Raw genomic sequence first — 19,427 nt, forward strand, 5'->3', positions numbered from 1 at the left:
CCAAGGTTTCCCACTGAATCCATGACTATCTGCAGGCATTCTGATCTATATCTTGGCACTGGAATCAGATGGCTCCAGAAGAGAGAGTGAGGCTGGTGACTTTGCACAGCCCTCCTTCACTGTAAACCAATTCACTTACAAGTCATGACATCTCCTTCCTGATGTCATGGTCCTCTGAGAGAATGAAGGACAAACTACTGTTGCTATCCAGATAATCTGCCGTGCCTCTGTGATTGTACTAACAACCACCCTCTGTATAGGAGTTTTTGTCTAATGGCAAGTAACTTTCAAAATATATATTTTTAATACTTTAAAAGCCTTTTTAAACTTTTTTATTTTAAAAGCACTTTTAAAAATTCATTCTCTCTTTTAAGCTTCACAACAAGGGAGATACTTCCAGTATCATTATTTTCACTTCAAAAATTAGAAAGTCATAGCTCAGTGATTTGCTCAAGGTCACAAAGCTAGAATGCTTCTGAGTCAGAAGTCAATTCTGGACAGGTCTTCCTGACTCTAGGTCCAGCACTATATCCATCTAGTGTCTTAATGTACTACAGAAATATTCTTATTTATTTTTATTTCTATTATTATTCTTATTTCTACTATACCATGCTTCCTCCCTACTCCTTACCTTTAAAGAAAGTTCTAAATACCTAAACACTCTATAGCAATCTACACTGAAACCTCTGCAAAGGTACTTTCCCGGGATTAATGGGATATTTACCACACATTTCTAAGCAAATGGACAGATTTGGGGGAATGAAATGCAAGTACACTAGGAACAAAGAAAATAAAAACAGTAATAATTTAAACAAGTGACTTCATTGTAAGCACATTAGCTATAGCGTATTTATTTAAAGGATCTGGGTAACAAAATCACACAAGGGTATTGAAGAAAGCTAAGGACAGGGATCCTATTCAGTGGATTCGAAACACAGGCAATCAATAGTTTATATCTCTTTCATCTGTCACTGGAGACATGCACATGAACCAGAAAACAGATTATTATGCAAAAGTTAAGAGAGTCTGCCTGCTCCCTTCCTGGTGCTTATTTCCTTTGCCTTAAGAATTTCTAACATTACGATTCACACAGGAAAATGAAGCTCCACTCATCTTTGTTCCCCTGCTTCTCAGCTGAAATATGAGGTTGTAAATTCTGTGTTCTGAAGCACTCATCACAACCGAGCTAAGACATATTTTGACCATCATTTATGACTTCCTGTCCTCATTCAGCAAGTGTCTTTGGTCATACAAAAGGTGAAGTACCTTGGAGAGATTTTGAAGGATCTCTCTTTTTTTTTTTAAGTGAAATAACTAAAAGGCTTTCATGAGATTTTACTCAAAACACCAACCTAAATAGGTGAAAAGGGCAAAGCCAGGAATAAATTGTGTGCTTGCCCTTTGTTCCACTTACTCTCTGTGTATTACATCTCTCCAGTTAACAGACTTTAGGAAGGCATTCCTGTTGATAAGGGATGCAAGTCCAAAATGTTCTGTCCTTAGAAGCTGATCAGTGATGGATGTGTTTTCCATATCCTTTGGTTCCTTCTGGAAAGAAAGTCTCAAGTGTTGATAAATGTTCCCAGAGCATCATACAGGAAGGAAGAGAGAGAGGGAGAGGGACAGAGGGAGGAGGCAGAGGGAGAGAGAGGGAAAAGGAGAGGGAGAGGGAGAGGGAGAGGAGAGGAGATACAGAGACAGACAAAGAAACAGACAGACAGCCTAAGGGCCAAACTCGGGATTCCTAAAGTTTCTTTATGATTACCTCAGGCAATATGGAGACATGCAGACATGAGATTGACTACTTACTACTGGTATGGCCTCAGCAAGTCACTATCATATCTCTGGGCCTGTGATGGCAATCAAATTAGGATTTTTTGCTGTTTTTGTTTTACTAAAAGTGCCTCTGAATAATGTGATTAAAGAAGATGTTTCCCACCCATTGATGGGCCTGCCCATTGTGGGAAGCTTGATTAGGAGAGTTGTTTTGTAGAAGGGTCCCAAGTACCTTTTGTTTTTTCTATTGAGGCACTGGGTCAGAGGGTTATGCCCTTTGGCTCTAAAAAGTGTATAAATACTCGGAGGACGAGGTTTTACTTTGGGGTTTCGTTTTTGTGAGAAGGTTTGAGTGATAGAAGAGGACGTTGAGAAGCTGCTTTAAGCAACCCACCCAGCTTTGAAAACCCGGATGTCAGTGCTTCCCTCTCTGGTAACTATGATCAGACAGCTGTTGTGTTGAATTATGATCAGGCAGAGGAAGCCATGATTGTTGATCTTTCGATTTCTCTGTATTTTCTTTGAAATTCAGGATGCTGACTCCTCTGAACTAACAATGATATCTGTACTTAGTTAAAGGAATGATACATGTGCTTAATTAAAGTGATTGTTAACTCCTTGAAAGTTGCTTTCCTTTTATGAATGAAGATCTAAGAACCTGTGACAGCAGACCCCCCTGTGTACCTTGGGAAGCTTATTGATACAGGGTCTCAGCTCACTAGTCTGTAAGATGAGGGGCTTTGATTAGATGATGCCTAAGGTCCTTTTTGGTTCTAAGTTTCTGACACTGTTTCTCTGAAAACTGTGCAAGTGAAATATGATGGGAATAAAGAATAAAGTGCTTGAACCCCTCAGTTTGGCCAAAGTACTTTCCCTACAATAATCCTATGAAGTAGATCCTGCAAGAATTATGAGGGCAACTCTGATACTTGAAACCTGTGTGACTCTAGACAGGTCATTTAGCCTCTATTTGCCTCAGTTTTTTTATTTGCAAAATCAAAAGGTATGGACTAAGGAATCTTCCAGTTCTAATCCAGTGATTTCCCCAATTTAGAGATAGGACAATCAAGGTTCATAGAAGGGATATAATTTGTCTCCAGAAAGTAAAAGAGCTATTATTACTTATAACAAACCAAGAATGGATACACATGTCTTTATAAATTTATGTTTGTATATATTTACCCATACCCACATATATACATATGTGTCACTAGTTATATGCAATATGTATATATGTACAAAATATATGTGTATATATTTTTTCAGCAGCTAGGTAGCACAGTAGGTAGAGCCCTGGACCTAGAATCAGGAAGATCTGAGTTCAAATGTACCCTCCAATGCTTAGTAACTGTGTGACCTGGGCAAGTCATTTAACCTCTGTCCAACTCATTTTGCTCATTTATAAAATGGGAAAAATAATAGCACCTATCCATGCCAAGATGGCAGAGTAAACAGTAAGTCACTGTAGCTCTCCAATCTTCATCTCAAATGAACCATACAATAGCACCCCAGAGCAAATACTGAAATAGTAGAGACAGCAGAAAGATGGGGTAGAGGTGTCTTTTTAGCCTGGAGACTTAGAGGATCGGTAAGAAAGGTTCATCTCATTTGGGTGCAAAGGGAAGCATATTCCAAAATAGAAAGCATCCCAGCAAACCAGAGGGAAATCCTGAGCTTCAGGGTGGCGGAGCAGGCAGACACGAACTTCAGGACCCCCAACATGCCAGGGCATCTGGCAGACTCCAGACCCAAGAACCACCACATGCTTCAGCACAGCCCAGGGCAAAAAGGCATCAACCAGGGGCCATACCTTTGAGTGCTTCAGGATTGCCTCAAGGAAATGCAGAAAAACTTCACCTGGACTCAGCACAGGCCAGATATCACCACTAGGATACAAGCTCAACATCACGTGAGCTGCCAGCCCTCTACAGCTTCCAGCAGTGCTAGCCACTCCAACCCCACCCCCTCAATACAGCACTAGATACGAGGGTCCCTCATAGGCCTCAGGGCAACATTAGTGCAGCACCAGGTAAATAAACAGCCAAGACCTGTAACCACTGCCACAAGAAGCCTGAGACAGAATCCCTTCCACCCTGGCAGTAGAGGTCAAATTTTAAAGAAAGGAAAAAGGCAAAAAAAGAGCAAAAAGCTAACAAACAAAAAAAAGAACCTGACCACATACAGTTATTATGATGACAGGGAAGGCCAAGACACAAACTCAGAAGAGGGCAACAATGGCAAAATAGCTATGGGCAAAATCCCAAAGAAAAATGAGAAGTGGTCTCAAGCCCAGAAAGAACTCATGGAAGAGTTCTAAAATGAGCTTAAAACTCATATAAGACAAGTAGAAGAAAAATTGGAAAAAGAAATGGGTAAAAGGAGAGAGAGGGAAAACAGGATAGAAGGAAATACTACCTCATACCAATCAGATAGGCTAATATGATAAAAAAGGAAAATGATAAAAGTTGGAGAGGATGTGGGAAAATTAGGACAATAATTCACTACTGGTAGAGGTAAGAACTGATCCAAATACTCTGGAGAACAATTTGGAACTATGGCTAAAGGGCAACCAAACTGAGCATACCCTCTGATGTAGCAATACCACTAGGTCTATATCCCGAAGAGATCATAAACAAGGGAAAAGGACCTACATGTGCAAAAATATTTATAGGAACTTTATTCATGGTGGCAAAATATTGGAAATTTAGGGGATGTCCATCAATTAGGGAATGGCTGAAACAAACTGTGGTATGTGAATGCAATGGAATACAATGAGAAATGATGAACAGGAACATTTCAGAAAAATCTGAAAAGACTTGTACCAGTTGATGCAAAGTGAAATAAACAGAACCAGAAGAATATGGTACACAGTATGAGCAATATTGTGTGATGATCAACTATGAATGACTTAGCATTTCTCAGCAACACAATGATGTAAGACAAGTGCAAAGGACTCATGAAGGAAAATGCTGTCCATATCCAGACAAAGAACTGATGGACTCTGAATGCAAATGGAAGCATATTTTTTCACTTACTTTATTCTTTGTCATGTTTTTTTTTCTTTTGATCTTGTTTCTTCTTTCATAACTATGATGAATATGTAAATATGTTTTATATGATAGCATATGTACAAACTATATCAAATTGCCTACCATTTTCAGAAGAGGGAGGGAGAAAAAATAGAACTCAAAAATCTTCTAAAAATGAATGCTAAAAATGTTCTTGATATGTAAATGTTGGAAAAAATACTATTTGAAGCACACACAAGGAAAAAAAATGGCACCTAAATGCCATGGTTGTTGTGAGCATCATATGAGATAAGAATTGCACAAGCCTGGCACGTAGTAAGTGCTAGATAAATATTACCTATTATCTTCTAATGAATTAAGTATGAATTTTTAAAAATGAAATACTTAGAATCCTAGATTTAGAAACGTTAAGAGTTCCTACTCCAACACCCTCATTTTGCAGGTGAAAAAGTGTGGCTTTGAGAGGCTAAATGACTTGCCCAAGCCCAATGTGAGCCAGGTAATAAGTAGCAGAGCAGAATTTGAACTCAAGTCCTCTCCTTCCAAATGAGCACTGCCCTATACTGTACTGAGGTTTACTTTTCTTAACGTGAAATATTTGTCCAAACTTGGCAGTTCCTTGCTTGATGAATGTAGTCATAAAAACAGATAAGGAATAAGAAAGCCTCAAGCAAAGTCAAGTTTTGAGATCCAGAGCAGGAAAAATAGAAGCATGTTATGGAATAAAAGGCAACCACCTGAATCAAAAGACAGGTTTATTCCTACCTCTGATGCTGTTGAGATACATTAGAAAGAGACCTGGTCTCAGAGTCAGATGATCTATGTCTGAATCCCAGCTTTTGCTACCAGTTTTAAAAACTCCAATGAAGCCTCAGAGATATCATTCCTTTCTGGCATTCACCATATTCCATCAGCCACCAATCTCTGCTAATCATTCCCTAATATGACTCTCCTCTCTTTCCCTTCCTTTATATCCCCTCTGCTACCTTTCTCTTCCAGGCATTGCTTACTCCAGTCTCACTCACATTTAAGTCTATCCTATATGCTGCCAGCAGATGAATTCCCTTCCTTCCACTTAATGAGGGTAAGTTACGTCAAAAGGGGCTGAGCAGCAAAAGACATCTACTCAATAGACTTTTAAAAGGATGGGACTGATTTGACTAGACTGAACAGTTTATGGTTAAAAGATCTGCGGAGTTTAATAATTATAAACTCAATAAAGATGAAGCACAATATAATCTTATTCAACACTTAAGGGAAGCCTAGAGTTTGGGTTTAGGAAATGGGGTCCCTGGGCTCTGCCTAGTCAGACCACACTCATAACTGGAGTAGGGTGTTCTGGACTTCATTTTAGGAGAAAAAGTGGCAAGCTGAATTGGATAGGGATGAAAGGCAATCACTAGGATGGTGAGTGAAAAAAACCATGCCATATATGTGTTAAAGGAACTGGGAGGAGGTGGGGAGAATAGGAAAGCTTTCTATAAATTTCTTAAGGACTGCCATGCAGTAGAGAGAATAAACTTGATTTATCTGGCACCAGAGGGCAGACCTAGCATTTGATGAGTATGCAGGGGGAAAGAGGAAAAGAAGAGAAAAGTGTACAAGAGAACTAGTGAACTCCCATCACTGGAGGTATTCAGGCAGAATGCAGGATAAGATAGTGAGTATTAATCACACCATAGCAAACATAGCATTTTCTAACTGTATTTACTGTTCAGTTATGTCTGGGTTTAGTGAATCCATTTGGGGTTTTCTTGGCAAAATACTAGAGTGGTTTGCCATTTCCTTCTCTGGCACACTTTACAGATGAGGAAACTAAGGCAAACAAGGTTAAGTGACTTGCCCAGGTCACACAGCTAGTAAGTATCTGAAATTGGATTTGAACTCATGAAGATGAATCTTTCTGATTCCAAACCCAGTGCTCTAACCACTGTACCACCTATAGCATTTACACAGGCCACAAAGAGATCCTCCCCTGGAAAAGCTGAACAATCCCTTCAAAAATGCCTGGGAAAGGAAGCAGGTAGGGATTAACAACTCATTCTTTTCTCTTTCTCTTCTGAGCAGGTTTCTCCTGCAAGAAGGAACAAGGTTACAAAGGGTGATGTCACATGGGAACTAACCAGAAGCCCTTGGTTGTGCATGCGCTTTAAGGAGAGGCCAAAGCATAAACATCAGAAGCAGTCAGGGTTCAACACAAGCCAAGCCCTAGGTATTCTCCATGAGATGGTTACAGTTACATTCAGTCTACTCCCCATTCCAAAAGCCTTCGATAACTCACTTTTTCCTTGTAAATCAAGTATAAACTCCAATGCCAGCTTTCATCAATAAAATCAGGAGAGTGACATGGTGTTGTCATGAGGCTAAAGCTAGATAACAAAAGTACTTTTTCAACATTAAAGCCCCAGGAGCATTGGCTATTGTTACTACCGCTTTTATTCATCATGTTCCTAAAATACAGAACTAAACACAGTATTACAGATATGGTCTGACTAGGGCGGTTTACAGTGGCCCCCTAGTCCCATCATGTCCCTCTTAACGTATCCTAGGATTGCTTTCTTTTGGCTACTTATCACACAGCTGACTCATTGAGATTACTATTCACTAAACTCCTTAAATATTTTTTTTTCATATGAACTGCTGTCTAGTTGTGCTTGCCCCATGGCATGTCATGATTTTAAGGTGACATTCATGCATCAGTTAATACTATCAAAATGGATTGTGGTTGAGTCGAATGGCCCTTTTTGTATTCATGGCTTGGCTTCAAGAGCATCATTGCTTTGATCTATATATTCTGGTCTTCATACCTGACTTCATACCTTTTCCACATCAGCACTATAAATTTAGATAGGCAGTATTTGAAATGAAAAGCAGCTGCCTCTTGGTTTAGCTGATGTCTGTCATCTCTAAAAAAGGTCACATACCTTTTATTCCAATAGTAAAAACAGTTTAAAATGCTGGGGGATGGGGGGAGCATGACAAAGGCATATTTCATCTGCCAAGTAGTTTAAAAGGAAACCCAAAGAATAGGTTTATTTGTATTTCATATGGTTGGAGGCTGATATGATCTCTTTTTTTGTTAGAAAGTGTATGTGAAGTCTTCAAAATGAGGGGTCAGAATTCAGTCGTTATAGTATAAGGAACTTGGACCCTTATTCCTATGAAAGATTTATATATAATAAAAAGTTGTTGGAACTAGGTATTTTATCAGTCATGTTAAGTCCATCCAGCCTTCCTGTTTCTGGATGAAAATCATAAGGGCAATAAAGTTTGGAAAACAAAATGGAATCCATTCCAAAATAAGCAAATTAAATTTTCCTTAAGGAGTAAGCACACTCTATACCCAAGCTGCAAAATAATCTCAAATTCATTTTTCTTCAAAAAGTATCTATTAAATATTCTGTTTAAGGCACCGTACCAGGCAGATAAAAAATGACAATCACCTCTCTAAAGTGGTCTATAATACAATTGAATGAAATGACTCAGTCTTTTAGTTTTTAGTTATGTCTGACTCTTCCTTCTTGACCCTACTTGGGATTTTCTTGGCAAAGACACAGGACTCGTTGGCTATTTCCTTCTCCAGCTGAGTTTACAGATGAGGAAACTGAGACAAAATGACTTGCTCAGAGTCACACAGCTAGTAAAGTATCTGAGGCCAAATTTAAATTCAGGAAGATGTGTTTTCCTGACTCTACACCAGGCACTCTACCTACTGCACCACCGAGCTGCCCTGGAAGAAAATGATACACAAATAAGCTTAGTAATTCATATTTATAAAACACCTTCCTCATAATAATCCTGTGGGTTAAATAGTAGAAATTATGTCCCCATTTCACAAATTAGGAAACTCAGCATCAAAGAAGGTAAATAATTTGTCTGTCCAAGTATATGTGACCATACATATGTTATGCAACATATTATGTGTCTCAGCCAAGATTCAAAACTGAGACCCTCCTAAATTTTTTAGCCCTACCACTGAGCACAACGTCTGACACATCAAAGTCACTTAATATATATTTGATTGATGGATTAACTCCAAGTCTATCATTCTTTCCACTACATATTATAGTCTTTAATATTAACTAAGATGTGATTCTGTAAAAGAAAGATCCAAACAAAATGCCTTAGGAAAATTTAGAGAAAGATGGCTCATTTCCATTTTGGAAGACTTCATTAAGAAGCTTTGCCATAAGCTGGGCCTTGAAGGAAGGAAAGGATCTTGTCCCCTATGTGGGGAGTCAGACTATGTTTATGTACATGAGTAGGAGCAAGCAGGTTGAGTTCAAGCACTAGCTAGTAGTCCAATGTGATTAGAAAGTATAGTGTGCGGATTGTAAAATACAGCTAGAAAAGGCTGTTAGAAGCCAGCTGTGCATGGGCTGTGGGGCTGTAAATTAATTGCAAGGCCAGGCAGATGAAGAAGGAGAGCCAAAAGGAGCAACTGAAGGATTCTGAGCAGGGAAGAGATGTAATCAGATCTGTGCACTAGGAAAACTATTTTGGCAGCTAAGTGAATGATAGATTGGAGAGAGAAGAAACTGGAAGCAAGGATATCAATTGGAAGGTTATTACAATAGTCTGAGAATTAATGATGTCCTGGACCGGGTTAGTGGCAATGGGAATGAAAAACAGGGGGCACAGATTCAAGAGAATTTGTAAAGTGAAAGTGACAGCATTTGGCAATGGGAGAGGACAGGTAAAAGAGAGTGAAAGGTCAAAGATGATTTCAGTGCTTTGAGTCTGGGTAATTGGGAGAATGGTGGAACCATCAACAACAAAAAACAGGGAAGCTGGGAGAAAGGTCTTGATGCAAGTAGAAGTTCAGTTGTGGACTTGAGCAGCTTGAAATGGGAGAGGGACATTTAAGTGAAGATGAAAGGGTACAGAAGATTCACCCATAGAAAATAAATGCTCCCAATGAAAATACTACCATCAACCCATCTAAAGCAAAAGATGAAGGTTTCCTCTTTCCTCAAAGCAGTTCCTTCTCAAGGGGTTTAACTAAGTTGATCTCCCTCTTTTTCCCTCTCTCCTCCTTTCCCCTCTTCCCTTCTCTCTCTCTCTCTCTCTCTCTCTCTCTCTCTCTCTCTCTCTCTCTCTCTCTCTCTCTCTCTCTCTCTCTCTCCTCTACCTATCCATTCTGCTGGAATCCCTACTTGATACTTGAATAACATGGGTTATTCTGAACTGATCTTCTATTTTATAAATAACCCCATGGGATTTGACTAAATTTGTCCAATTATCCAGTTCATCAAAGGATTTTTCACACTCAGTCTAAAGTTTTTGGCTGATCAGTTAGTTGAAACTTGTTCTCACCTTCTTATAATATGGGGTAACTTGATTTATTTGCTCAGCCAATGCCCCACACTGCTATGAAAAAGAATGAGAATTGTGAAATTGAGGTTTTCATGGGAAAGAAAGGCTGTTTGCCATCCCTCTGATTCACCAAACACTGACTAGACCCATGAAACATACAGGGCCCTGAGGATGACAAATGCTTTCAAGAAACCGAAATTAAGCTAAGGCTATATATAAATAAGACCCAACCACTGTGCCTCTCCATGATTTGGGGATGATTGTCAATCTAATCAGACAGCTGTAAGTAGCTTATTTATAAAAAGTATTTACTAAGGTGGTATTGTAAGAACAATTACAAACAGGAGGTGAATCAGGAAAGGCCTCTTGCAGGAAACATTAAGAATTGAGCCTTGAAAATAAGGAATAGTTTCATGAGGTAGAGGAGCAAAAGGAAAACATTTCAGGCATGGAGAATAGCTTATACAAGAGCATGGAGACAGAAGCTGGAATGCCATGGATCAGGATAGCAAATAGGCCAAGAGTAACTACCTTCCCTTCTCCTTGGAAGCTCTGGCTAAAGGTTGTGCCCAGAAATGGAAAAGGTATCACAGTAGGGTGGGGGTTTATTTGTTTAGTATTTTTTTCCCCAATTACATGTAAAAACAATTTTTAACATTTGTTTTTAAAACTCTGAATTCCAATTTCTCTCCCATCCCCCTCATTAAGAAGATAAGCAATTCAATATATGTATAATATATGTCTATAATCACGTGCAATCATGCAAAACAAATTTCCATGTTAGTTATGTTGTAAAAGAAAACACAGACCCCCTCAAAAAAAAAGTAAATCTCAAGAAAAATAAAGTAAAAAAGTATGCTTCAATCTGTATTCTAACATCATCAGTTCTTTGTCTGGTGGTGGATAGCATTTTTCATCACAAGTCCTTCAGAGTTGTCTTGGATCACACAATGATTTTTAATGGTTTTTAAAAGCAGGTCTCCTTGCTTCAGAAGCTCTATTAGCTACTCTGCTAATGCCACATATGTTAACTGATTTAATCCTTGTAATCCTGTGAGGAAGAGAATGAAGACAGAAGGATCCCTATTTTATAAAACCGAGGCTCTTAGAAGAGAAGAACTTGTCCACATTCAAACTCAGGTTTTCTGGGTCCATTATACGTAGCTTCCTTTGGTGGTACAAGGTACCAGAAGAAACTGCTTCAGAAGTCAAAAGACCTGCATTTGGAGTCCCTGTTTTGTCACTCACTATTGATAGGTCCTTAGGTAAATTATTTATCCTCTTTGAGCCTCAGTTAGCCCATCTGTCAGTTGGACTAAATAACATCAAAGGCACTTTTCAACTCTGAGAAACTGCGATTCACATATGCTTTACAAGAGTCTAAAAAGTGTAGCACGATGTGAGCAGCTTTAGTTCTTCCGCATTGTTTTGGAATGATACAGTGTAGCATTTTTACAACCTTTTTTCATAAACTTGGCCACCAGTAGTATATATACATACACACACATATATACATATATATATATATGCAAATCTACAAATAAGGACAAGATCAACATCAAATATAGCACAAGAAACCACCAAGTTCCATTGTTTACAATTTGTCCTAAGAAATGACTTTGACTCCCCATTCTCTTTTGATTTTTCTTTTTGTTTTCTGTGAATTTTTCCAGAATTTCATTGCTCTTGAAGTTGTCGTTAGAGTATTTACTGTGCTTTCCATTCTACTTTCTTTATAAGTACAAGTCTTTCCATACTTCTTCATTTCTTCCTCATATTTGTCCCTTTCTGTTTTTATCTTACTTTTGTTCTTGGTGTGTGATTGTATTGAATGAGGTAATTCCCTGCACTGAGGGCTTCCAGAACTGTGCACTGTCACATAGCTATCTGCATGGTGGGTTTTGAACTCATATCTTCTTGATTCCAAATCTGGGTCTGCATCCATTTTATCTCACTGTCTTTCATTTGTCATTTTTTATGCGACTATAATTTTCCATTACGTTTATCTGAACGCAATATAAAGCAAGGCTATCTGTTTTCCTCACTGTTATTCAACATAATGTTGAATACTTTTATACTGGCAACAAGACAAGAAAAAGAAATAGGGAATAAACCTTGATAAGAAGTGGATGAAATATCTGTTTGCAGATGAGACGATGGGTTACTTAGAAGGCCCAAAAGACGCAGCTACAACAGAAAGAAGTTTTTAGCAAAATGGTGAGAACAAGAGAAACCACAAAAAGTGAAAATGACTGCCACAGAAGACCCCACCCAGAAATTAAAATTGCCTTAGGTGTCACTACAGTATAAATTAGATGCAACAACAACAAAAAAGGAGAATATATGTTAGAAAATATGGTTGTTAAACTAGCAGATCCTGAAAGTACACTTCTATTACCCCTAGAAGTCTTAAAGAAATTTCATAATATATTATCATATTCATTCTATGAGAAACTAAGCGAAGGAACAGGAGAGAAGGATAGCGAATTTGGGGGAGGATCTGAAGTATGCTGAGGCTCAAAGGAAAAATCATTACACTTATGGAGACCTATGTAAGATGTAGAAACAGTAGAATAAAATAAAGGAGGCTTAAGTAAAGAATTCTTTATTCATACAAATTTGTAAGTGATAAAGCAACAGAACAAGAAAGGAGGTGGAAGGTAGGGTTGCCAGGGGATGGAGGAAAAAGTGGGTTTTTTTTAAAGCTGGTTACCGATAACCTTGAACCTGAGGAAAAGCTGGTTTAGATATGAACTTGAAGACAGGGAGGAATCTTAAACAATGCTGCCTTCTACAGTTCAAGGAGAAAAACTGAAAGTAACTATTATTTAAGTTGCCTAGTTCAAAAGCCAAAACCTTGGGCACTTAGCACCATCTTCTGGCTGGTACTATGATAGAACGTTCATTTAACACCATGTTTTTTGGGGGTTTTTTTCCCTGTGCATACAGAGAAAGAAAAGACAAGGAAAGGGGGAGTAATTCACAGATCAATTTTTAAGTACACCTTTTTTTTCTGTAGAAAATTCATAAAGTATGCCAACTGCTAGAATTTTTCTAAATGAATTTTTAAATATATTGAGTATTAAAGAATCAAAACACGACATCCCTGACTATGTGGATTAGATAAGCTGTGTGACCTCTCTCAGCCTGTTTCTTAACCTGTACTGATAATAATAGTACCTGTCTTATAAGGTTGTGAGGATCAAATGAGATAACACATATAAAGCACTTTCCAAACCTTAAACTGCTATAAAAATGCTACTGTTATTATGATAATCCCTACCTCCAGGGGAAACCTAGGGAGTTTCAAAAGAAGAAAACCTCCCACCTCCTATTTCCATCCTACTTCCACCACGGCACATAGTCATATATAGAGTTCTTCAGAGCAAGAGATCACGCAGTATCTAATGCTCATCATTCTTTGTACCCTAATCAGCCAAGTACCTTTCGCATTCATTTGATGAATCCTGGGCTTAGACAGTTTAAGTGACTTCCTCAAGGTCACACAGTGAGTTCATGATAGAACTCAGATCACTGGACTCATAATCCAGTGCTTGCGCCTATACAGAAGGGACTACTGCCCTTGTGCCTTTGGCTTATACCTTCGTATTCCTTACTCTCACTGGGCAAATTAGAGTCCTATGACTAGTTAATCCTCTATCTTCATGTGGGCTTAATGAAGGAAAGTCATGTACTTTTAAGTGCTGGTTAAGGAGCCTGTGAAACATTGCCACAAACATTTTTATTAAGGGATCTTGTGCTGAGCTGGAAATATAGAGATAAAATGATGTACTGTCCTCAAGTGGTTTCCGATCTAGTAAAGAGCTAAGTAGTAAAATGTATTATGGCATCTACTTCTGTATGGACCTCTCCAATGTCCATTAACACTCATACTGGAACACTCAATTGGGTGACTAGTGGGTATGCCCCATCCAAGTCAATTAGGATTACAGCTCAGCCTCATTATGACACTAATGTGGATTCTTCTAACCTAGATATTCTGCTCCATTTTCCAAGGAGAGGAATAAATGGGTTAGACAAAGGTATAAGATATTATATAGTTTCTAATGTGTGTGTGTGTTCATCCTTCGTTGCTGAAGAAAACCATGCCATCAGAGAAATGATGACATGACTTGCACTTGAGTCTGTTTTGAATGAGGGAGGGCTGTGCAGGTCACCAGCCTCACTTCTCCTCCAGAGTCATCTGAATCCAGTGACCAGACATTCATCAGGATGACTGGAGATGACCCAGGATGAGGCAGTTGGGGTGCCCAAGGTCACACAGTTAGTATCAAGTGTCTGAGGTGAAATTTGAACTCAGGTCCTCCTGACCCCTGCACTGGTGCTCTATCCACTGCACCACCTAGCTGACCCATAGTTTCCTGTAATAAATCAGTAAATGTCAGGCTTGCTGAATCCATTCATCTTTAGCATTACAAGGTAACTCTGATCAGTGACAAACATTACAGAATCCCTTAACAGCACTTCCCAAATGAGAGCATACAATATGACTATGAAAAAGCCAGAATATAAAGTTATAAATCAATCAGATTACAAATTTATAAGCTCTTACTATGTGGTACACATTAAATTAAGCACCATATGCCTTAGAGTAAAACTACCAGTTAGACCTGATGGAGATACAAACACACATAAAAAAGAAACAACTTTAAGAAGTGGCAGGTGTCTGAGTATAGAGGGTACGCTGAATCAAGTGACAGCAGCAGGAATTTCTATAATATCTTAAGGTTTGCAAAGCAAACCTGGAAGGTAGGTGCTATTATTATCTCCATTTTGTAGTTGAGGAAATGAGCATGTAGTTAAGTGACTTACCCAAGGTCACACATAGATTTGATCACTGATCTTCCTAACTCTGGGTCGAGTACTCTGCCCACTCTGTCACTTAGCTACCTCCCAAACCACCTATTATATAACAGAGACAGCCTGCCGAAAGAATGTTTCATGGGTCACAGAGGGCTGTAATAGTTAGATACCCTGGAGCACTATAGAGGGAAAGAGAAGGAAACATTGAGATATACAACTTGGCTGGATCATAGATTAGGAGAGTTGAAAATAAAGCCATGACAGCGGGTTAGAGTCAGATTGTTACAGGTCTTAAATGTCAGATCTGTAAACAAGCCTGGCTGGGCAGAACGTCATTGCTATTGGGCAGGAACGTTTGCAGTTTCGCCACTGAATTATTTCACAATCTGACTACCATTTCTCCTACTTGTCTTTGGGGATATCTATAGACTACGTATCTCTAAATAGTAGTTAAGGCTTAGGGTTGCACCCATAATACCCAAGAGTAGCCTTAATGATTAATGGGTTGGCAGAAAATGTTAAAGAAATCGATGGTAATGAATCACTAAACTTTCAATAAGACCCAGCATAAAGTTCAAAATGTTAAGATTTCTACTGTTTAAAACCAATGCTCCAATTAACCCATTATTAACTCCTAACATTTTATTTATTTATGGTTTTTCAGCGTAGACATTTTCTTAAGAAAACATGTCTAATGTATAGGAAGAGTCTGAAATAATGTAGTGGTAGGAGAAGGAACAGAAAGAGACAGGGTGATATGACAGAAAAGCCTCTGAACTGAAATTCAGGAGTTCTAGTTCTAGCATTAAACTTGCTATATGACTTTGAACAAGTTATTTAATACGTTTTGGAAAATACTCATGAGAACTCCTCCATTATCTAATCTCAATCCTTTCATTTTCTAAGTGTCAAGCTAGGTGAGGCCTGTGGAAGTATCTTATACATATGCTGTGGATGCTCTGGCCCTCTCTTCCAAAGCCTGGCAGCTACACTGGACCCTTACAGTGCTAGGGTATCCTGGGAAGTTTGTGGAGCAGCCCCTGAGTGATATCCATTAGACTGAGCCCTCACCCCAAGTGCTCTCCCCTCCTACCCCACCCCCTCCACTGTTCATTAAGACTCTTAATGAGCATAGAATACCTTGCATAAAGGAATGTTTACTTTGAAGATGTAGCAAGAATAAAGTATAAACATTTCCCCCATAACCTTGGGGACATTAACTGTTCATAGTCTCCCTTATATCACCTGGATCTCTGGGAGGAATAAACTCAAAACTTAGCTTGGTTGGTCTGTAGAACTGACCCCACCAAGTCTGCATTCAACAGTGACAACACCTCTCTGCCAGAAGAGTCCCTGTCTCTATTCCTGCTGAGCTGGGGTCTCAAAGTTCACTCCTTCTTTCTCAGGTCACCATTACCACACTGGTTCTAGCATGCCCAAACACCAGAGCACCTTTCTGACCTTTGGAACTGTCAAAATCCTAGACTCCAACTCCTAAAAACCAAGGATTAAGGGTATAAATCTCTAAGGAGAGATCAAGGCCAAAAATCTCTCCCCTTATAGCACTGTCTTTCACCAGACACTTCAGTGAGCAAAAGTGACCAACAGACCTTTTCAAATGCCCCTTTAGCCAGCCAAAGAGCCCTTTCTTCAACACATAGTTAGTGGATTGGAACCAGTCACAGAATGTCTACATATGCTCCACAGGCTTCCTAAAGTACTTTGTTTACACATCCTCAGGACTCTCCTAGAAACAGGCTTCCTGCCTTTCAATGCAGAAAAACCCTGATACAAGTGTTCTCTGCATGTGCCAGGTCCTCATTAGACATAGACGAGCCTTCCTTATCCTTCTGGGACTGCTACTAGCTTGTGCAATAATACAAATATATTGCTAAACAAATAAATTACTTTATCTAAGACTCAGTGCTCAAATACATAAAATAAAAATTAGGAATGTTTAAAGCATTTCTATTACAACCCTGTAACTCAGTGCTATAACAGCATACAGTAACTAACCCACGCTATAAAGCAGTATGCCCCAAGAGCCTAGATTTGCCACATTGTAGCCCACAATAATACATGTGCTGATGACTAAACTGTAAATAAGGGCACTACAAAGAGTTTCAATTCATTCATTCAATAAACATTTAAACCCCTTCCATAAGGAGTCAGGGGACAAAAATAAGTAAGCTTATCACTGCCTTCAAGAACTTACATACTGGTAGGGGAACATAAAAATTAGAAAGAGAAGATCTTGTACCACAGCTAAGCACTGCAGGGGATAGAATATCAGGCCTGGAGTCAGGAAGACCTGAGTTCAAATCCAGTCTCAGACACTGACTAGCTGTGTGACCTTGGGCAAGTCACTTAACTCTGTTTGCCTCAGTTTTCTCTGTAAAATAAGTTGGAGAAGGAAAAGGCAAGCCACTCCAGTACCTTTGCCAAGAAAACCCCAAATTGGGTCATGAAGAATCAGACATGACTGAAAAATAACATGAGCAAAATAAGTTTTGTCTTCAAAGTTCAGATTTTGATTATTTAATAAGCAGGAGACTATACAAATGCGAATAATCAGTGCTGACATTTCTTACAATTGTTTTTCTGGTCCTGTCATACGGCAAAAGTCTTCCCCTGGGAACATTTAAAATCCTTCTGATTCTGGAATAAGAGGGGAATAGCTCTCTTTAGCTACATATTGCTGAATACTTAATGCCATTCAAAGAACAATCAAGGGCAGCTAGTCCAGCCCCCATATTTTACAGATGAAGAAAGTGAGGCCCCTAAGGGTGAAATGAATTGCTTAAACCATGCAGGTAGCAAGTGGCAAAGAAAGGATATGACTCCATACCCTCTCATTCTAGATTCAGCCTGTTTTAGATGAGCTTAAAAGACTGTAACTAGAGAGGAAGTAATTGCTTCTAGAAAAAAAAAAAAACAAACCTGGGAGCTTTATCTGGGCTACATTTCTCTTAATAAATAGCATGTATTCTTAGGATATATCAACAATCCTTTCTCTTCCATTCCATGAATCTTCACTTTACCTGAGAATTCGTATCTCACAGTACAACATTGTGTACTCAGCCAACCATGAAAAAAGTCTGGGAAGGAAGCCTTGTTAACACAATGCAATCAACTTTCACTTTTCAGTGTTCTGCGTTCCCTGGGGCTCAGAAGTGTTTTATACAATAGTAATAGATACACATTCTCACACACAATGAGCTAAGTGAATTTTAAGCAGTCTCTTTTTCTATACTTAAAATATAACATTATTCTCTGGAAACAGGGATTGCATTATAAAATCATTTTAGTAGATTTAGGGTTGTAAAGAAATGATTGGCCTAGGTCTTCCCTCTGTCTGAGCAGAGTCTTCCTTGAAATATGCTGCTGCTTTGGTAAACAACTGCACTGCCAGAGCTGGGTAGCAGTCCCAGCTCCGTAACTTCCTATCCATATGATCTTGGACAAGTCATTTTTTTGGTGGTTTGTTTCCCCATCATCTGTAAAGTGAAGGGGGTTAAATTAAAAGGCATCTAAAGCCTTTTGATGCCCTGCTATTCCATAATGCTATGATTTTTAATATCCCTGGGAGGTCCTCAAATAAATGGGGCAGAGGAGTAAATTAGTAGACCCTCACTGACCCCTCCTTCAACTTCAGAGACCTAATCTCTCCATTTTGAGCATTTAATTTTTAGCATTACTGATCCTACCTCGGCAACAAAGTTTATTTGGCATATAACTCCTTGAGATGTATATGCCAAATAATAAAGAGAGGCATTTAAGTTTGAGCTGAATAGCCCCTACCTAAGGCTAACAATTGCTGACATTTCTTTAGCATTTAAAGGTTTGCAAAGCACTTACAAATATTATCTTAATTTATTCCCATAACAACATTGGAAGGGTAGGTGGTCTTACTGTTCCCATTTTACAGTTGAGGAAACTGAGGCAAATGAAGGTTACATAACTCGTCAGGGGTCATTACAGCTCATAAATGTCTGAAGCTACATTTGAACTTGGGTTTTTCTGATTCCAGGTCTGGAACAGAGCCACCTAAGGCTTGTTATGGAATATTTCACAGGTAGAAGATCTGAGGATAAATTCCTCCTTTGACCTTACCTTACCTCTGATGGATGCCTCACATTTGACAACTTTGATTTCTAGAAACTGATTTTTGTTTTGTCCTGTGCTCCACATGGGACAGTCACTGGAAGAGTTTACTTGGAGCTCTGTGATGAGCTGTGTGACAGGAAAAGGAAGCCTAGATCCACTCTGGGAAGATGCATCCAGGCACTAGACCAAGTTAGAGGAATATCACATTAATTACAAAACATATCATTTTAGTGCAAAAGCGATGATGATGATGATAGCTGCACTTTTTATGTTTGGTGCTCACTGACTGAATTTATGACAACTTTTCCACTGACCACATTAGTTTGGCCACAAAGTCCCATACTGACCACTGCATTCGTTTATTCATTCATTTAA

The sequence above is a fragment of the Notamacropus eugenii genome, chromosome 6 (assembly GCF_028372415.1).
Source record: "Notamacropus eugenii isolate mMacEug1 chromosome 6, mMacEug1.pri_v2, whole genome shotgun sequence".
Taxonomy (NCBI): Eukaryota; Metazoa; Chordata; class Mammalia; order Diprotodontia; family Macropodidae; genus Notamacropus; species Notamacropus eugenii.